The sequence below is a fragment of the Oncorhynchus kisutch genome, linkage group LG14 (genome assembly GCF_002021735.2).
Source record: "Oncorhynchus kisutch isolate 150728-3 linkage group LG14, Okis_V2, whole genome shotgun sequence".
Classification (NCBI taxonomy): Eukaryota; Metazoa; Chordata; class Actinopteri; order Salmoniformes; family Salmonidae; genus Oncorhynchus; species Oncorhynchus kisutch.
In genome coordinates, this window is record NC_034187.2 from 35757344 (window position 1) to 35762876 (window position 5533).

The window sequence follows — 5533 nt, forward strand, 5'->3', positions numbered from 1 at the left end:
AGAGAGAGAGCGGGTGAGAAAGTGAGCGAGAAAATATCGAGACTTTTACTTTACTCCGTTTACTACAACATTTTATTTGTACAACACTTCACCAGCGAGGTGTGACTGTGAGTCTACCTACCTGAGTCTTGTCTGAACAGTGTGAAGTCCTCTGGCAGCCCCCGGATGACCACCCCTGTGTTCTCCCTTGTAATGGTACTGCCACTGGACGCTGACGCATTACCCAGAGGAGGGAGAGAGGAGACAGTAGAGAGGAGAGAGAGAGTAGAGGTAGGGACAGAGGGAGGAAGGAGAGAGTGGAGGTAGGGATAGAGGTATATCAGTTACCGAATACCTATTACCTGGTGAAATACAGCAGGACGCTATGTAGCCATGTTCTATGTACGTACAAGGTGGAATAGCTGAAGTTCCACATCGGGAGATTTTCACCCGGGCAAACAACCGTCCTCTCCTCGACTCCTCCGTCCTCTCTCTTCCTTGTCCCAGAAACCGATAAGGGGTCGAGGAGAGTGTACATTAGGTAGTAGGCGAACAGAACAGTGTCCTCGCCTCCTTGACAGCCTCCTCCCGCCGAGGAAGCAAAAGAGAATCCTACCTGAGTCCTTTGTAAGACACTTTTGAGATCCGCCACACTCCCTTTGAATCAGCTGTTGTTTACTTGGAGAAAAGCAGGCACATATTTAAAAACAATATGCTACTCATCCTTTTGTCTATAAAATGTCTAACACAACTGCAGTAGCTCAATGCCTTTTTAATACTTTACACATACTTTACACATTTTGCATTCCACCCCTGTAAATGTAATTTGCATGATGACATGCAAGTGAAGGAGAGTCTCATTTTATGAAAGAGTTTCCTCTCCTCCCCTCCTCTACTCGGTTACCTTTGACCTTTTTCAAAAGGAGCCGAGGACGGAGGACGGAGGACGGAGGTGTTGAGGCAACCAATTGAGAATCTCACATATACTCAGTTTCACTGGGTCTGTGCAGGTTGAGTAGGAGTGGAGAGGAGTGTGGAGAAGAGAGAGGAAAGGAGAGAGAAGAGAGAAGTGGGGAGGAGAGAGGAGAGAAGAGGTGAGTATAGGATAGACAAGTGGAGAGGAGAGAGGAAAGGAGAGAGGAGACAGGAGTGGGGGGGGAGAGGAGAGGAGGGGTGAGTAGAGGATAGACGAGTAGAGGATAGACAAATGGAGAGGAGAGAGGAAAGGAGAGAGGAGACAGGAGTGGGGAGGACAGAGGAGAGGAGAGGCAAGTAGAGGATAGATGAGTAGAGGATAGACAAGTGGAGAGGAGAGAGGAAAGGAGAGAGGAGACAGGAGTGGGGAGGAGAGAGGAGAGGCGAGTAGAGGATAGATGAGTAGAGGATAGACAAGTGGAGAGGAGAGAGGAAAGTAGAGCGGAGACAGGAGTGAGGGGGGAGAGAGGAGAGGAGAGGCGAGTAGAGGATAGACGAGTAGAGGATAGACAAGTGGAGAGGAGAGAGGAAAGGAGAGAGGACTGAAGGGGGGAGAGGAGAGAGGAAGAGAATAGAGGAGAGGAGAGGAGAAGAGCTAGATGTAGAGTAGGCTAATTATTCTAATCACACAGAAGGTGACTCAGATTAACCTGGATCATACCTCAATAGAACACAAGAGAGCCTGGGCTTAAAACACACACACACACACACACACACACACACACACACACACACACACACACACACACACACACACACACACACACACACACACACACAGTGAATATGATTATCGTAACCATGGTGAGTGTTTCCTTGGTATTGATCACCCACAATGATCGTTCCCACGGCCTGTTTCCTGGTTTTCATGATGCTGTGCCACTGGTCATCGTTGTACTACCTCCCCCGTCACCCTCCACTCCCACTGCCACAGCCCAGCCCTGGGAGAGGAGACAGAGGTCACATACACCTACACCTGGCCGCGCGTGTGTGTGTGTGCGTTTTTCTTCCAAAGTATGTATGACATCATCGGTATCGGCACTTAGCAGGCGGGATGGGCACTCTGCAGAGAGAGAAGAGGTGACACACTCACACGCCCACCCAGCCCCCCCACACACACACACACCCGCACCCACACACACACACACACACACACACACACACACACACACACACACACACACACACACACACACACACACACACACACACACACATAACAAAGCAGTGCATCTCTGCTGTGTGATGAAGATTTAATGATGAGATCAATATATGTATGAATGCCAAGGTATATCAGCCTCCTGACACCTTTACTACCCAGCCGACATGTCTACTTAACAACACCCATCACAACACTACAAGACAGGATGGGAGGAGGACACTCTCCCTCTCTCTCTCTCTCTCTCTCTCGCTCTCTCTCTCCCTCTCTCTGGTTAAGGCATATTGAAGTGTGCTGTGTTGTTTTCATAACAGATTGTACCACTTCATTCCAGTCATAACCCAACCAAAAACCCTGGATGAAAGGAGGTGTCCGTTCCCTGCTGATATCTGTACTGCAGCAAAATGAGTCCCGATGACTCGGGGGCGCGCGACGCGTACAAGGCAAACAAGTATGAGCTCCACAAATCCATTAGGGAGGCAAAAAGACAATACCGACTCAAACTTGAATTGATGTTCGACAACTCAGACCTACGACACATGTGGCAAGGACTACAGACTAACACCGAAACCACACAACCGGAAGACAAATTCAGTTGTGTGGTGCCCACCGAAGCCTCCCTCCATAACGAGCTTAACTCATTCAGTGCTTGCTTTGAGGCAGACAATGCTGAGCCATTCAGGAAGGCTGGCGGGTGTCTTCATGGACATCTTCAACCTGTCCCAGGCTGTAGTCTCCATCCGCTTCAAGGAGTCCCCCATCGTCCTCGTGCCCAAGAAAAACAAGGTGGCATGCCCAAATGACTATTGGCCCATCGCACTCACTCCGGTCATCATGACTTGCTCCAGCAAGTGTCTTGTAGTCCTTGCCACATGTGTCGTAGGTCTGAGTTGTCGAACATCAATTCAAGTTTGAGTCGGTATTGTCTTTTTGCCTCCCTAATGGATTTGTGGAGCTCATACTTGGTCATGGCCCACATCATGGCCCACATGTCAGGCATGCTGTACCCACTCCAAGTTGACTACCACTTTAGTAGATCCATGGATAGGACGCTGGTTCGGGTCCCCAATTTGACTTAGTGGGAGATCTGTCGATGTGCCATTGGGCGAGGTGCTTGACCGTGGTTGCTCCTGTGGGTCGCTCTGGATGGGAGTCTGCTAGATGACTGAATGTAATGTAAATTTTGAGCGGCTTCACTGCAGGTAGATTGTATGTTTTAGTATTCAATAAAAAATTAAAAAGAGATCCACGGAAGATGCCATTTCTGTCACGCCCTGATCTGTTTCACCTGTCTTTGTGCTTGTCTCCACCCCCTTCCAGGTGGTGTCCATCTTCCCCATTATCCCCTGTGTATTTATACCTGTGTTTTCTGTTTGTCTTTTGCCAGTTCGTCAAGCAAACCAGCATTCGTCCTGTCAGCTCCTGTCTTTTTCCCTGCCTCTCTTTATCTCGTCCTCCTGGTTTTTGACCCTTGCTTGTCCTGACCTTGTACCTGTCCTCCTGACCACTCTGCCCGTCCCGGTCCCTGAGCCTGCCTGCAGTCTGGTACCTTTACTACACCTCTTGATTATTGATCTCTGCCTACCCTGACCCTGAGCCTGCCTGCAGTCTGGTACCTTTACTACACCTCTTGATTATTGATCTCTGCCTACCCTGACCCTGAGCCTGCCTGCAGTCTGGTACCTTTACTACACCTCTTGATTATTGATCTCTGCCTACCCTGACCCTGGGCCTGCCTGCAGTCTGGTACCTTTACTACACCTCTTGATTATTGACCACTGCCTACCCTGACCCTGAGCCTGCCTGCAGTCTGGTACCTTTACTCCACCTCTGGATTATTGACCACTGCCTACACTGACCCTGAGCCTGCCTGCAGTCTGGTACCTTTACTACACCTCTTGATTATTGACCACTGCCTACCCTGACCCTGAGCCTGCCTTGCAGTCTGGTACCTTTACTCCACCTCTGGATTATTGACCACTGCCTACCCTGAGCCTGCCTGCAGTCTGGTACCTTTACTGCACCTCTTGATTATTGACCACTGCCTACCCTGACCCTGAGCCTGCCTGCAGTCTGGTACCTTTACTACACCTGTTGATTATTGACCACTGCCTACCCTGACCCTGAGCCTGCCTTGCAGTCTGGTACCTTTACTACACCTCTTGATTATTGACCACTGCCTACCCTGACCCTGAGCCTGCCTGCAGTCTGGTACCCTTGCTCCATCTCTGGATTACTGAACTCTTCCTGTCCCTGACCCTGACCCTGCCTGCCTTGACCTGTCATTGCCTGCACCTGGTGTTACAATAAACATTGTGAACACGTAACAATAAACATCACAATAAACATTGTGAACACGTAACACGTGTCAAACAGGCTAATACAAACACTTAGAACACGTAACCTTCCTGTTTGGCCCTGTCCGGGGGTGTCTCCTGACCCCTCCTGTCTCATAGGACCATGCCCCAGGACTACCTGACATGATGACTCCTTGCTGTCCCCAGTCCACCTGACCGTGCTGCTGCTCCAGTTTCAACTGTTCTGCCTTATTATTATTCGACCATGCTGGTCATTTATGAACATTTGAACATCTTGGCCATGTTCTGTTATAATCTCCACCCGGCACAGCCAGAAGAGGACTGGCCACCCCACATAGCCTGGTTCCTCTCTAGGTTTCTTCCTAGGTTTTGGCCTTTCAAGGGAGTTTTTCCTAGCCACCGTGCTTCTACACCTGCATTGCTTGCTGTTTGGGGTTTTAGGCTGGGTTTCTGTACAGCACTTTGAGATATCAGCTGATGTACGAAGGGCTATATAAATACATTTGATTTGATTTGATTTGTAACATGTGTCAAACAGGCTAATACAAACACTTAGAATACGTAACACGTGTCAAACAGGCTAATACATACACTTAGAACACGTAACACGTGTCAAACAGGCTAATACAAACACTTAGAATACGTAACACGTGTCAAACAGGCTAATACAAACACTTAGAATACGTAACACGTGTCAAACAGGCTAATACAAACACTTAGAATACGTAACACGTGTCAAACAGGCTAATACAAACACTTAGAACACGTAACACGTGTCAAACAGGCTAATACAAACACTTAGATACATAGTACATTTCTTCTTTTGATGGGAAAACTGTATTGTGAAGAAACAAAAGATACAACAAATATATGTTTAAAAGCCATACATCATTTAAGAGCTACGGTGAACTCTGTATAGCCTATAGAGTACTCTGGAATCATGTTCAGCACTGGACAGCTCCTGTAGCTCCTCTTTGTTCTTAACTGACTTGCCTGGTTAAATAAAGGTAAAATAAAAATAAAATAATATAACGAGACAGCTCAAATACAGCGGGCAAATCATTGGTCCACAATGATGTCATGACAAATCGGTTTCTTTCAG